The following is a 16,932-nucleotide window of genomic DNA, read 5'->3' on the forward strand; positions in this document are numbered from 1 at the left end:
TTTGACGTGCCGGTGACACAAACCGGACGATGCAATAAAACAGCTGAGTAGGTGCGCGGATTACTGATAAACCCATAAAAACACTTTCCTCTCTGCCCTACAGGTTACACTGTTTCCAATCAACCCTTTAACAAATAATCTGATAAAATTATATATAGATTATTACTCACTTATCCCCATGGCTGCCGACACCGCATTTCCAGCGAGCACCATCCCCATCTTGAACGTGTTCTGCTTTGCCAGCTGACTGTCGGTGTATTCCGCGTTTATGCGTGAGGGAGCAGGAGGAGTGGGGGCGTGTAACTCCAGAAAAACCCAAACCAGCTTGTACACCCTTCCCACATCTCATATCATAATGATGAAAGAAAAGTGTTTACTGTCATTAAACACGAAACATTGTTTAGCTTTCTCCATTTAATGTACTCGGCAAGCAAAGACTATCCTGCACCTGCCCCACCCCCATAGATGTGACACTTTGTTGCGTCCTAACCGCGCCTTTCCTTTTCTTTAATATCCAAAGCAAGAAAGTAAAGCCTGAGCAACAGGCTACTGTCTACGGAAAATAACTTTCCAGGTCAATCCTGGGGACACCACCTGTTGTCTCACATGTCAAAAAAGTTGTTACTACAAAACTGACCCGGGTCCGACTGAGGGCGTAATTGACCTGTAATTAAATGGAATTTGAAATTACAATGTAATTATATTTACCTACACATACTTAAAGCTAGGCACACTAAGGGGGGTAACAAGTCAGATTTTTAAAGGAAATAAAGACATAATTATACTGTAGCTAACTTTAAGTACTATGTAAGTACAATTTCATGGTAACTTTGGTAAGTATTATATGGTAACTATTCCCCCATCTTACATTGTAAGTCCATATCCAGTGCATGGCAGTGTAATATCATTTCGTTGTAAGTTCTTGTATAATGATAATAAAGTACCCTACCATCTTAAACACGTGGTACTTTTTGGTATGTGGCACCTCTCTCTCTCTCTGCCTCAGTCCTGGGTCGGGTGTGTTTCTGGGTTTTGTGCAGCAGCAGGACTCGGTTAAGGTTTCCCGCCTTTCGGTTCTGTGTACCTGCTGGCAATCACATACCTGCCTGTGACGACCTTGCTAAGAGCCGCTACTTAAGGGAGTGGCATAGGTTCAGTCGGCGCTGAATCGTGAATGATTACAGTCAGTCAAACCCCAGATTTTGTGACTGAAGTTCCCTCTGTTACCTGCAATGAAACTTATCTGCTCTTTCTCGCAAGTCTGCGGATCAGAGGTGTGCAGAGTGTGGTGAGCGGTTGTAAATACTGCGTGAGCTCAAGTGGAGAGTAGCTTCCTCAACGTGAAGAAGAAGGCCTTCAGGGGGTGTATCTTCAATGATCAGGAAGAGGAGTAAAGGAGTCTGGTGAGGAACTTCGTCACATGGAGTCACACATCCACCTGCAATTCAACACCTCAAAGACCAAGGAACTGGTTGTGGACTTTGGGAGGTGCAGACCAGGTCCACTGCCAGTTTAGATAGAGGGAGAGGAGGTGGTCAACACGTACAAGTACCTCAGGCTGTGGGTGGACAAACTGGACTGGCTATCCAACACCTGTATAAAAAAGGCGAGAGCACACTGTACTTCCTCAGGAGACTGAGGTCATTCAACATCTGCAGGAAGCTCCTGAGGATGTTTTACCAGTCGGTAGTTGCTGGAGTACTTTTCTATGCTGTGGTGTGCTGGGGGAGCAGCACAGCAAAGGAGGACTCATCCAGGCTGGAAAAACTAATCAGGAGGGCTGGCTCTGTGGTTGGCATGAAGCTGGACACTCTGGTGACCGTGGCAGAGAAAAGGACACTAAAGAAACTACTGGCCATAAACAACCAGAGGAGTCTGTTAAGTGACAGGTTGTTCCTCCCAAAGTCAAAGACCAACAGACTTAAACTCCTTTGTCCCACAAGCCATCAAACTGTTTAACTCCTCGCTGTAGGGGAGAGGGAGGGGACACAGGAGGAAAGGGGAATGTGAGAACTACTAAGGTGTAGTGCTTTTAACTGGAACTTTTTATAAATATTCAACTGTGCAACAATCACTGCGCAATAGACTTACAATGGTCGAAATGTGCAATAGACTTTGGCGGTCTGCATCTCATCACTGACTATGTATCGGTATTCCTGGTATTCCTAGTATTCCCATTTATCCCTATTATATATTCTGTATTTATGTAATATAGACACTAAAGCTGTTGCGCCAGAATGTCTTCCTATGGAGGATGGTTCCTTAGATATAAGCGGAGAGCAAGTGAGTCAGAAACCCAAGGCACAGAGATGATGTAGGTCTGATCAGAAACATTTTATTCCCAGGCCAGGGAGCAGGAACATAACAAACACTTCTAAAAAACGTAAGCAATAAAATGTCCTCAACCTGCTAAAATCCCACCGAGCCTAGGTAAAACAATTCTAAAACGGGTTAAAATACAATTTTCTGCATGTACTAAAATCCCATGATGTAACTGTCCCACAACCCAGGGTTAATGTCTGTTATGGGTTCACCAGCAGGCCAGAAATTCCTCCTCCAGAGCGGGGGCCACGTCATCCCAGTCTCATCCCAGGCAGACGAGGAGGAGCCTCCTATCCCCCTCTCGTCCCTTCACTGGGCCCATCACATCCCAGCCCAGCTCACATTCTGCATCCGTTCTATCCGTTACACATTCTACATCCGTCGCCCAATGCCACCGCCGCGCCCCTTGCATCATAGCAAATAAACAAATACGGGCCAGAACTGTCATCTCAGAAGCAGCACTGGCTTATAGCCATCCTAATACGGCTGCACCCAGTGAACAACAGTGGAGACAGTAATAATGGATTGCATTTATATAGCGCTTTTCGAGACCCTCAAAGCGCTTTACAATTCCACTATTCATTCACTCTCACATTCACACACTGGTGGAGGCAGCTACAGTTGTAGCCACAGCTGCCCTGGGGCAGACTGACAGAAGCGAGGCTGCCATATCGGCCCCTCTGGCCATCACCAGTAGGAATTAGGTGAAGCGTCTTGCCTAAGGACACAATGACCGAGCTGGGGCTCGAAGCGGCAACCTTCTGATACAAGACGAACTGCCAACTCTTGAGCCACGATCACCCCCCAATACAATACTCACAAGTGCAGGCAGAGGTGTACCTCTACCCTGCTGTCAATCACACACATTGTCTCCTACTTTTGCCATTCCTGCTGTTGAAACTGGATCGCCATGTCACGCTGACTGGTCTGTTTCCAGATAAGGTGTCACACCCCCACACTCGGGCAGCGGGTCCCTCTTTTTTTTCACCTGAACTTCATGCATTCCTGTTTCTATCTGGGGCCTCTGTCCTTAGCTTAGCTGGCTTCATTATAAGAGGTCTTTAGACAGCTGATAGGCCACCTCTGGACACACCCATACCTCAGCAGGTGATCACTATCAGCTAATTGTCCCATGCCCAGCCAATCCACAGTGGATTAAAACAATGTCAAATAACACACTAAAAACATGCAATACAAACAGAATAAAATCATGCAAATAAAAACTACACTCATAAATAAGCACTAAAAATCAGAATAAAACCAATATAAAAGATAAATACAAATTTCTAGTGTAACATTTATATATGTGTAAATATGCTATATTTATTCTCGTACTTTCTCATTCCCCTTTATTTGGTATTCCTGTAACATGCAACTTCTGTCAGTGCTGTGCTACTGGAAGCTGAGGAAGGAGGGACCCACCTGAGGGATTAATAAAGTTTTATGTAATCTAATCTAATTTTCTGGAGGAAGATGGACTCAGCGGGCTCGGATCCCATTAAACGCATTCTGTCTACATGAACTTTGCAGGAGGCCCAGATAAACTGTGATGAGCAAATTCTGCCCCATGTTTCAAGAGAACAGGGCTCCACTGTGCAACAATTTTTTGAATTAAAAGATATGTTGGATCCTGCAGAAATGAGAAGTCTCTAATCAGCCGTCTTTTCCCTCTTTATCTACACGTTCTGTCCACACTCCTCCTCCACCTCCCGAGCCTCCGGAGCGCCCGCTTCCTTCACCCAAAACATTTACGGGTAAATCAGATCTGCCTTGATTTTCAACCAACAAAGTAGGACTTATTCGACAGACAATGCTAAGACAGCTTTCATGGTTCAGCTCTCACGGGGGAGAGCTTTGAAGTGGGCACAGGAGGTTTAAAAACTAACCTGAATCTGTGTTTTGAGGGGTTCATCTGCAAATTCAAGAAATTTGACAAAGGATCCAACTGTTATGCGGCGATGTACAGTATATGATGTCTGTGAAGGTTCTCAGTCATCCAGGTCATCGTAGTTTAAGGAGTTAGCAAAGAAAAGCGTCTGGACTTCTTTAAGTTGCTTGAAGACAGTATATGATGTTTTCACCTGAAGCAAGGTAGGAGGAGTGTGGCCAGTTTTTCTATAGACTTTGGGATTTTGTTTGATGAAGCCAGACCGGAGGAGAAGGAAACTTAAAATAGGAGCTGACTGCCAAGGATCTCCGTAATTCACTTTATGCTCTTGTTTCCATGTGTATCTGGTCGGATAACCATGTGGGTGAGTATGCACATAAGAAGTGTCTTGATGCATGCTGATGCAAGAAGGAAATCTTCTTCCTGAAGTTGTGTTTTCAGTGGAAGAAACTTGTTCAGAGAAACAAAGTATCCTGGCTGAGTGACGAAAGGTTTCTCCCAGTGAACAACTACCCCTCACCCCTTTGGAGGTTTCTCCTCCATGTGGTGAGGAGCCTAGCCGAGGGAGAGGTGAGTCTGAATACAACGAGGAACAACCTGTGCACCTCTCACCTTCTGAAGAAGGGACGTTTTGTTGGCACTTGTCACAAGATCGGGTGTAAGTGTGGGGAGACTGGCAGGCAAGATGAATGATAACTCCTCCCTACCCAGACTCATGGTTTCAGCCAAATTCATCATTAACGCTCTCACTCACTGTTTGAAAACCTTAAGTGACTCCTGGGCTGAACAGAGCTTTATTGATCAAGTGCTAGCAAAAGAGCTTAACATCCCACTTGTCACCCTTCCTGAACAGGGACAAGTTTCTGCTTTGAATGGTCCCCATTTCCTGGATATCACACATAACACTCAGTCCATGTCATTGTCCCTGTCTGGTGAAAATGTGGAAAGATTAGTTAGTTCATGTTTGATGCACGAAGCACCCTGGTTGAGCACACCCAATCCAAATATAGACTGGGCAAAACTGCGTAAGAACCACAGCTCTCTCTGTTCCCAGTTTAACCCGGTCAGTTCTGGTCGAGGTACCTGATCTGTCCTCAGTCCCTGTTCTGTATCACGAACTTGCAGAAGTGTTTAGAGTTCGCTCTTTCTCTCCCTCCTCATCGCCCTGACGATTGGGGAATAGACCTGCTCCTTGGTGTCCCATCACCTAAGAGTCGCCTTTACGGCCTTTCCAAACGTGAAAGGGAGGCAATGCAAAAATATTTTTGACCCCGACGAAGCCTTTGTAAGGGGACAAGGACCGTAGAAGAAGAACCACTGTCACCAGCAGCTAATATATCACAGATTGATTAGCATTTGGAACAATCCGCCCCTCGACTTCCCGTCTTCATCTATGATCCACCCTGTGTCTGCCCGTCTCATCCTGCCCCACAATATGAAGATCCATAACATTTTTCATGTCTCCCAGCTCAAGCCTGTCTGGAATGACTGTTGAATGACTGCATTCAGTGAAACCCGGCTCTAGTGATTGAAGTTCTTTTTGTTTCCTGGAACGAAACTCACCTGTGTGTGGTGAGCAGTTATAAATACTGAGTGAGCTGCAGTGGAGTGGAAGAAGTGCCACTGGCACCTGGGATTGGGATGTATCACTACTGTGGAATTGTTTTTGCTATCATTGCAAATAAATTCCCTATTTTAAAGGAGCTCCTCACTTGACTCAAGCCTGACAATAATATGGCAAGTCCCCTAAAAAGTACAGCGTACTTACAGTGTAAGATGGGGAAATTACTAAGAGATTATGTGGTACTTAAAATTACTTAATTCATTGATATTATGGACTATTTAAATTTACTTAAAGAAGTATTTGGGACTCCCCTCCTGTAAAATACCTTAAGTTAAGCAGTACTTATTCATGTACTACCTAGTTTGACTTAAAATTATATACAGTTACTTGTAGACTACTTGCAGCAGACAAAAGCTATAATATAAAACCTGGTACAACAAATTTACAGAATGCACATCTTGTGCTTTTAGACAAAGTGATTTTATTCTTTGCAGATGCTTTAGCTGTGATGTGCAAAGTGAAATTAACATGAAACTGTGACAACAGCAAAAACAAATACAAGAAACGTGATACAGAAAAATGATTTGGTGAGCCTGAAAACACACACACACACACACACACACACGTTTGATAAGGCAGGATTCATGATGCATTATTTAGGACTAAAACATTCATAATAACTGGTCATAATCACAAGCAATCCAGTACTACAGTACAAGAACACTGTACTTTATTATTGCATCTCAACCCCAGGTAGTGTATTTATAATTATTATAAACATATATATCTTATATTATAGAAATAATCATAAACATATTATAAAAATATTTGCAGCATTTGGATAATAAGTTATTATAATAATATTTATAGTGTTGTATGCTCTGTATATATACACTATGTGCTGTAATGCTATAGGACACTGAAAGTGCACGCCCTGGTGCTGCATTACGAGTCTCCGAGCTTCCACAGCTGGTTTACATCATTAACACTAACATGGGGGTCCTGGCTGGAAGTAGGGGGCTTATTGTTAATTTATTCATGCTACTGGGTCCTCAAAGTGCACTCACTGGTGCAGCAAAGATTCTGAGAGCCTCCGCAGCCCAGAGAACTTTTCACCTGTGCACCAATCCCTCACAGCTAACCGGCAAGTGGAATTAATGTAACAGCGTTGTAACAGGATACAGTTTGTAACACAGAGCGTGAGCTGAGGTTTGTCTGTGTGGGAAGAAATCAATGACCTTTTATCAGTCACATCGTTTTTAGCATTGATGAGGCCACAAAAGAGCCTCAAACTGTTGTTGTCATTTGGTTTCATACAAATAAAATTGAATTGAATAGTGTGGAAGGAGGAACTCTTATGTTAGAGTTTGGCACATCAAGTCTCTAATATCCTGTAACATGGATTTCATTCTGTAACTGTCTTGTCCCAAAAAGCCGCCCGGCAAAATATAGAAAAGCAAACCCGCAGAGATGATATATCAATGCAAGCATACTGCTACTTAAGTAATGCAGGGGAAAGGATGGAGAAAGCATGGATATAGAATTATCGTGCACCGAGAAGCTGCTCTATCCTTCTCCTGTCTCCACATCAGCTTTTGCTTGCGGAGCCTTCTTAAACATCACACGAGGGTAGAAGCCTCCAGTCTGGCCACAGCATTTACTACCAAAGACAGAGCATGAGTTAGACCATGTCGGATGAGCATGTCATTAAATACAGCTGTTACAGTCAGATAAATACCTCCAAAGTCTATATTTGTAGCACAGGAAGCACACGAGGCCGACCACCAGCAGGACAATGAAAGCTGCTACAATAACACCGGTCTGGGAAGGAGGCACTCCTGAAAAGACAAACAGTTCATCTACCAGCCAACAACATCTAACATCATCTCAAAGGTCAAGTAGTTTGTTCAAAGGTACAAAAACAGGCATTTTCTCAGAGCTTACTACCAGTCTTGAGCAATTTGCATACAGTTGCACTACATTCATAATAACACCTTAAATAAATGCTGCTATTTATCTGTGAAGTCATGAATAAACAGAATTTAGCACTAGTTTAACAAAGTTTGATCTCCTCACTAACTGGTGCTGAAGATCAGCTCTCTGCTAACATGAGCCACAGCGAGCCACCTGAGGCCTGAGCACGCTACCTCTATATCAAATGCCTACCTGTGTCATCAATCAGAGCTTCTGGAGGGCAGACAGCTATAAAAGAACATCAGAAAATCACATTAGACTTATAAATTAACACAGAAACTCTAACACGGGCTGAACAAATAAAGAAAAAAATGTAATTTGATTAAATTTAGCACAGTGATACTCACGGGTGCAGCTGGCTGTGTAATCATATGCTCTTTGCTATGAAGAACAAAGACACAGTGATTGTGATTAAAGGTTGTTTTCACAGCATAGAAAGCGAGTGTTTAAGTTTAAAGAACTTAAAGACGTCCAGTTGCTTTCTTTCCGAGCTCCACAGACAACAATGACCTGGATGACTGAGAACCCACACAGACATTTTCACAGTAAATTCATCTCATCATTTCCAGATTAAACCCCTCCTATGAACACACTGTTCACCCCACAATGCTTAACATAACTCAGAAAATCTCTTCCCTCACATGTTTGCATTTTTAAACGTTTTTTTTTATGACTTAATTAGTTCATAACAAGGTATTTTTTTAAAGAGTCATACCTTTATCTCGCAAGTGGCTGTGAAGCTAACGTTGCCGATGCATTTGGAGGTGATTAGTGTGCCAAAGCTGCTGCTCATCACAGGCTGCAGGAACAGGCCCCGGTGGTGTGCGATCACAAAATCCTAAAGTCATCGAATTTAAATAAATAATTAAGAAAACAATTCAACCACATTATATTAAAACAAGCCAGACTGTCACACTGTAAGTAAGTCATAATAGATCCGAATGCCTTCTCACTGCACACATGTTGATATGTCGTAGCGGTTTATGTTGGACCATGACAGATCAAACTGCTCTGGTTTATCACACTTACGGTTGCATTGGACCACGTAAACATGCAGCGGGAAGCCTTGTTGCGCATATCAGGGGACAGGTCTGAGATGTCGTATGTAGTCTTTTCGCCAGCGTGAGTGACGGTGCACATCATGTCACGTGCACTGCAAAGCTGAACAAACACCCCTGAGAACAAAATGCAGTTTGAAGTTAAGTTATGTTACAGTTATGCACATGAATATTTTATCAGCACTTAGTGCACGAGACAGTGAAGGTAAAGCTCATGCTGAGAGGTCAAGGAGTATGTCACGGTTTCATTTTTCTGTGTCAGATGTTAACGTTGAGTCTAACAGTCATGTTTTGGTTCAGTAAGAAGCCATGAATAGATCAGGATGTGTGAATTTACTACAAGCTGCCTGTTAGAAACTCAAACTACTTTCAGTATGCTGTGTAGTCCCATAAATACATGGCACCACTCACACATACACACAAACAGCACCGACTCGAGTGACAGCGAGGAAACCTACTATCTCCACACCCCCTGCCCCGCCTCCCGGGAATTCCCTCAGTAATGCGGAAGTTTTAATACTCGTGACTGGTGACGCCATGTGTGAGCAGACGCAAAACAAAATCCATAAAACCAAACTACCCGCCATCTGTGGCGAATACAGAACTATTAATTCTGCAATAAATACAGAATAAATGCAGAATACTACAGAAATTACTACTAATACTAGTACCGCCGCGAACTGCATAAATAACAAAATCTAATAATGTAGGACTACAAATACTACCGGCGCAGCAGCTTTAATATAAAGCGGTAAAAATCACAGCGAAGAATAATTATATTATAACACATTCAAACTTCAGTGAATATCATTAAAGAAAGGCGATAGCGCTTCTTCACAGAGTGACGCAACAGCCAGGATTTCTAATTCGCTCCAAATCTTTGCCTCTCTGTCATGCAGCTTTCACGCTTTTTTTCCAGGCAACAAAATAATATAAGTAATCATATTAATTATCGTTATTAATTAATACGTCACTCACATAAGAGCACGAGAGCAGGGAACATCTTTCCTCACGCGTTATCTCCACTTAATGAACCTACAGCCAGCTTCTGAAGAACTCTGTCTTGCGTTCGCATTTTTTCGTCATGAAGTGATGCTTTCAAAATAAAAGCATGTTCCTTCAAGCTTGTTTGGAACCGATTAAGAGTAGTTTCAACTACCGAATGTTGCGCGCGCGCGCACACACACACACACACACACACACACACACACACACCTTCAGCCTAGTGTATTATTTCTCATATTTGAATATTGTGCTTTATGGTTTCAGATAGCGGCACTGAAGTTAGGCTTATGCTTTTATTGTGGAAAAACTTCATGTTTTTGCTGATTTGATGATGCAAGCGGGAGTAAAGCCAAAGGAATTCCCCGTCTGGATGATGAAACAGATTAATGCGTACAGTATAAAGTGCAGAGGAAAGCCATCGTATCAGCAGCTGCTGTTATGAGCACTTTATAAACACATATAAGATTAAATTCTACTGGAGAACAATTAATTATATTTGAGCTGTGTCCCTTATTTGTATTTACAAAGGAGCACATTGCACCACATCACCACGTGCTTACATATATGACATTAACGTCATGAAAGTTGTAGCTTGAAGGTGGAAGACGGAGGTTTTATTACTTTTATGATTTTTTTAAACGCTCGTGCAACATGTGAACACCCTACATCCAGGGAAAGTGTATGATGCCACCTGGTGGACTGAGGGAGTCGATGCAGCAGGACGGGAGCGGGTTAGGCTTTGATATCTGTTTCGTGCTGATGATGTGATCCAGGAGGAATGGCTATGCACTGGGCTGCTGGGATTAAACATAATTGAATGTGATACACGCGCTGCTGCGAGTACAAGCATGTACTCCTGTCCCTCAGAAACTAAACTTGGCCAATATCCACCTAAATGTAGTCAGTTTCCGCAGATGCTGACATAAAATTCCCTAAAACAATCAGAGTGAAACAAAATTAAAAGCATTCGTGATCTGATCACGAAAAAAGATAAGACCGCACCAAGGTTGAGTATCAGAAACTCAGTGTGAGTAATGTGCAGTAAACGAAGGAGCTTTCACGTGAAAGTAGACTTCAAATGGAGCGCTGCCTTGCCCACATTGTTTCAAGCTTCCCAGAAGCTCATCAGCAGAAATACAGAGAAAACAGAAAAAGCAAAAAATCCCCTTCATTGTTTCAGGGTATTGTCAGACTAGCTCCTTGGAACTGACATGAGGGTTACTATAGTTCAGGTAGCTTTTCTAGAAAGACAGATAAGGACTCAGTCTGAATACAAGAGAAGATTAAAGAGAAGGCACACAGCAGCTTGTGGTTTAGCTTCTATTGTGACACATCTACACAACACATGGTTGTAGATACAAGCACTCCAAAAGCAAAAGTGACAGATGTAACTTTTAAATGTTTTCTGAGCCACTGTTTGACTTACATGCACCTTCTTCCCTTCTACACCACATCACTGATGAAGGCAGCAGCCTGCCTGTGAAACTCCACAGGATACACCTGTGTTCATGTTCCAGCATGAGAGGGAGGCAAACAATATTAAAGCAGGTGGTTTTGCTGTTGTGGCTGGTCGGGGTGATTTACTGGAAGTGTGCAGATTATCTCAGGACAGGGAGAACATTTAAACCCTCCGCCCTTCATGAGAGTGCAACTGAAAGCATTCATCTGGGTGCAGTGGCTGGCTTTGTGCAGAAGTGTTTGGTGCCTGAGATGCATCCTCCTGGAAAATGTGGAAATTGTCGCACAGCCGAAATGAGCTCCAAATGGCCGAGATAAAATATATCCGTGTGCACGCTCCTACAGGCTGCAGCTGAAGGGAACTGGGCTGACGTTTAGGGTCCTGCGTACATTTCTGCAGACATACGTATGCTGCTGGGGGACTCTTATGATGCACCGAGTGTTTCACTTTCTCTGACAATGTGTTTATGCACCCCTCTGCATTTAATCATCAGTTATCTTTGGCTCTCTTCCACAGCATGTCTTTTGTCCTGTCTCTCTCCCTGAATCTGGTTCTGCAGAAGGCTTCTTCCTGTTAGGTTGGGAAGATTTTCCTTCCCACTGCCAAAACGCTTGCGCATAGGGAATGATCAGATTGTTGGGGGTTTCCCTGATTACTGTGCAGTACGCTGTATGATCTTTACCTTCCAATATTAAGGGCCTTGAGACGACTGTTGTCGTGATTTGCACTAAACAAATACAATAAAATTGAATAGAACCGAATTTCGCTCGCTTATGAATTTCTCATCTGAAAAGCTTCTGTCCCTGAAAGATGTGGAAAAAAAGAAAGACGCTGCACCTACAACACGTGATATAGACAAAATCATGATCACAAACAGAACATTTTATTGATTTTAAACAAAGGGAAATCACATTGCTTTTGGGTTAAATATACATTTCATAAAGCAAACTAGCTTAAATGGACCCTCACTAGTGAGGAGTCTCTTCTTACAATCTTTTCCACGGAGGCCCTGAGAGGTCAAACGCACTGCAACTTTGGAAAACACTAGCAAACAGAAAAACGCTGCAATGACACACAAAACACAAAGTGAGGCATTAACCTGACGGAGCAGCTGTGGAAGTGACAAACGGAGAGCAAACAGCTAACAGCACACATGTATCTACAGTCTCACATCAATTATGTGATGATTGTGTTCCTACTTGTGGATGTTTCTCCAAGTTGCTGTTGATTTGATCTCTCGGGGCCATCGTAAATTTCAGATTAAAATCCTAATAAAAGCCCTTCATCAAACCGCCTGCATGCATAGTTTAAAAGTGAAGAAAAGCCATGTCTTCAGCTGCTCCCACTGGGATCCAAGTGCATCTACAGATAAAGTGCTGCAACTTTAAATTTGTCAGGGTTTTCTTGTGAACTGCTGCAGGCTCCTTCTTTCTAGTACCGGTACCTGCAGCAGGCTGAGGTCAGTCTAAAGAGGTGCACAGCACTCACTCCACTACAATGATTTTAAAGCTTAAGTTGCTGATTTTTTTTCTCATAAAAATTTAAATCCTCTAATAAATTATGGTGTACTCTTACTTGGTAACCCTGTAGTACCAGAATAGCCTATAAAGTCATGAAAGTGGCCTTTTTCAGGGCCATTACAGCTCTGATCTACTGACCCAGTGGACACATTTTACACATTAATGCACTAAAACAATGACTTTATAATTAAAGCGTATTTATTATACTGGGGGTCCTGAGTGGAAACTCTTTGCTGAGTTTCTGTAACTGCCTGACAAAAACACAGAAAAACAAAGATATATAATGGACGCATATCGTTAATAAAATACTGCAGAGGCATCAACACAAAGTATGAACCCAGCATGTGCAGAGAAACTTTCACATGCTGCTCTCCGGATTTCCCGTCTCCACATCAGCTGGTATTCGGACTTTCCTCTGCAGTGCGGAGTCTTGCATCATGGGCACACCCGTGTGTCTCTTCAGTGACAAGAGAAGAACTATTTAAAACACGTCAGGTAACTGTGATGCATTTATATGCTGACGTAATTAGAAGAATACCTTCTAGAGCGCACGAGGTACACCATGAGGCCTGCCAGCAGTAGGACTGTCAGGATAACCATGACAGCAATCATGAAAGGAGGGATTTCAGTCAAGGTGGACTCCCCTAGTACCAAATCACAAAAACAGTTTCCTCAAAACACTTTTTCCTTTTTAGGCATTCTAGTTCTGTGATGCCTGACTTTTGTTGAGCTATAAGAATGAAAGTGAAAGACAGCTGTCTGTGGTTTTGCAGCTGCAGGACATTTACTCCAAGTAACAGAAGATGTGTGTGGTTGATAATTTCCAGCATCTTAATCACTAATTCCTTTTATATTTGATCTAAAAATTATGCGTTATGCAGATTAAGACTTTTGTCCTACCTTTTCCATCAAACAGACCTTTTGCAGGGCAGGTAGCTGTGAAAGAGAGAAAAGTCATAAAAACCTCACATGAAATGAAAAGCAGAAGAAAATATTCAGAATATTGCTTATGTGGCAGGAAGGTGACTAACTTGTGCAATTGGCTGTGTAATCTCGGACCATCCCCTGTGGAAAATAAACAGGCAATTAGATGTTGCCAGAAACATTCTCAGTTTATCTTTACATTTGTGGTTGTGATACTTCAGAGCATGTTTATCAGATTTCCACAGCGAGCGAACCCACTCGTATGCACAAAACACTAAACTTAGCCCCTGCGCCCTTACTGTTCTTCGAAAACACTTTGCCCACAAACCATGCAAGCGCAGAAACCTTACCCTCACATCTTAGATTGTCTTTTATGCTCTAATGTACCTCTAAGACGACATGTCCTTCATAGACGACGTTTGGGTAGCAGTTTGAGGTGACGAGAGTGTCGCAGCTGCTACTTATCACCTGCTTCGCGTGGTCCAGGTGGTTTGCGAGGACACTTTTCTGAAGTCAGAAAATAAAAAGAAATTGAAAAAAAAACCAGTTCATCACACAACAAAATCACATGTTCTTACAGATATACTTGAATAAAGCTGAACCTTTAATGTATGATAATAGTGTTAACCACATCATAAAATGGGAAGCTGCTATGAGTCGTTTTACTCACGTCTGCAGTGATCCAGGAGAACTCAAGCTTGGATCTGTCCATGAAATCAACAAACTTCTGGATGTTGTATTTGGCTGTGCCACCACCGTGGGACACATTGCACATCAAGTCCTGTATGCTGGAGAGCTGAAGTCCACCTGTGGACAAAAATGTGCTTTTATTGTTATTTAATCTTTATATTTATGGTAAACACAAGCTAATAAGACTCAAAACCGCCATTAATGTCTTTGTGCTTGTATGAAAAACAGACATTGTCCTAATCCGTGCATACAGCTGTACTGGAATGACGAGCTCAGGTATACTGTTATACCAAACTTGGAAAATAAACACACACTCTGCAGATTAGAGGTAAGATAAAGCTTAAAAGTGGTGTTCTGGGTTTAAATGTAACTTCTTAAAAGTATAGGAAATGCTCTCATGTGACAGTCTTTGTGCCGCCTTCTTTTTTCTTCTCCAATAACTGTTAAAGTTTCAGTCGGGGCATTTTTGATACATTCTCACTTCCCTTGAAGACATACGGCATTGTCTGGACATGTTTCATATTAGGTTTGGCAGCTAATGTGTAATAATAATGTGTATGTGTTAGTCCCCGTAGGGAAATTACTCCTCTGCATTTAACCCATTCACCCAGTGAAGCAGTGGGCAGCCACCAATGCAGCGCCCGGGGAGCAGTGTGTAGGGACAGTACCTTGCTCATGGGTACCTCAGGGAAGCCGTTCAGTGGAGTCGAACCCCCGACCTTCCGACCATGAGGCAACCACTCTACCTACTGAGCTATCCCTGCCCAGCTGGTGATCCTAGACCAATAATCACTCGCTCAGATCTGAGTGTGTAGGGCTCACAGTAATCAGTCACAGCAATCAACTCCACTGACTTCATTACACGCTGTAGGAGACGTCTCCCGAGCCTCTGAATTGATTATCGATCAGGTAAACAGGAAGGAACACCACTAACGCTCACACCGCTCAAGTTCAAACAGTGAGAGCGATGCTTATCAAAAACAAAGCAACAGTGAAGCTGGGAGAGAAGGTGAGCTTTAAGTGCTTGAAGGAAAAATAAACTCATTCCAACATGGAAAAAAAAATAAAAGGCACAAATAAAAAGATGAATGGAAAATACTCGGGAAAGACATTTTAAGTGAGTGCAGAAACAATGCAATGCAGCACACTCACTCAGCCCAGATGATTATTCACACTGAAAGTCTTTTGTTCTTTACTCACTTGAAAGCATCGCTGCCGGTGTCTCGCAGTCTTCACAGTCCTTTTGTCTTGAAACAAACTACAGATTTCTTTTCAAAGCTCCACACAGAGACCACACCTTTAATTCATCGCAGGGCCCGCCGTCTTGCCCTTCACTCCCCCACCTACTTCCTTCAACTCTTTGGGGGAAGACCGAGGCGTTTCTCAGCCACAGGTTACACATCATAACACACCAGAAACAGGATATTGCAGGGAGTCAGGGAGCAAAATTCAGCAGCCAAAACAATAAAAAGAATTGAGAAAAAAAATAGCAATAAAGTTTTTGGGTAGCTTAAAAAATAAAAGAGAAGCAGTGCTCCTTTCTTCAAGTCATGCTCCAACCTCCAAGTTCATAATGAACCAAAAATACACCTCAAAGACCAAAAATGACTTTAAAGTCATCTCACATCAGCCACGCAGACAGAATCAAGAAGTCCTTTGGAGAGAAATAATCATAAACCACATGGTTTAATCTATGCACACCATGCCAAAGCACACACTGTTGTGATTTGGTTGACCTTTGACCCAATCACAAGGAAAGAGGAAACCAAAAAAACAGACTCAGAGCCAAAATTATGGTTTCAGATTTTAAATATAAACATTTTGCAATGTCATTCTGCAAATACTAAAAAACACAAGTGATTATTGCAACACTTTAGATTCCAGGAATGTTTCGATTGAAGCGTGCGTGCACGAATATGAACTGAGTGAAGTGAAAAATCCCCTTCAACACGACCAGACAACATGTCAGGGCTGGAAACCATCTCAGGCTTAACCCACGACGCTGTTACTTAACTTGACCTCATTCTTATTCTTTATTTTCTTTGTTTTTATTCATCACTCTTGTATCTATAACATTTTTTAACATCTATCCATCTCGAGCTGTTCCATTATATGTCTGTAAGGATTAAAACCACTTTGATTACAGCAGCTGATAGACTGTTTTGGTTTGGTTTCTTTGGTCTGAGACTGCAAATTCTTTAAAGCTCCAGGAAATCTCTAAATTCTTCTTCCACCGCGATGCACACCAGTCACGTAAGGTCACATGCGTGTGGCCTACTTACCTCAACGTGAGGGTGACTGTATGCACAAACATCCACATTATTCATTAGAAGGCATGCGCTGCCAGACATCTGCTTCATCCCTATTGGCTGACACTACTCACACCACATCCATGCTTGTTCTGTATACTAGTAATGTTACATAAGCTGCTGTCTGACCTGCAGTAACCTCACAGAAAAGGAAACCTGGTGACATCACCATGTTATGGAGTAGCATGTGTGAAAGTAAATGTTTTGGGTCAAACAGTT

The sequence above is a fragment of the Pelmatolapia mariae genome, linkage group LG16_19 (assembly GCF_036321145.2).
Source record: "Pelmatolapia mariae isolate MD_Pm_ZW linkage group LG16_19, Pm_UMD_F_2, whole genome shotgun sequence".
NCBI lineage: Eukaryota > Metazoa > Chordata > Actinopteri > Cichliformes > Cichlidae > Pelmatolapia > Pelmatolapia mariae.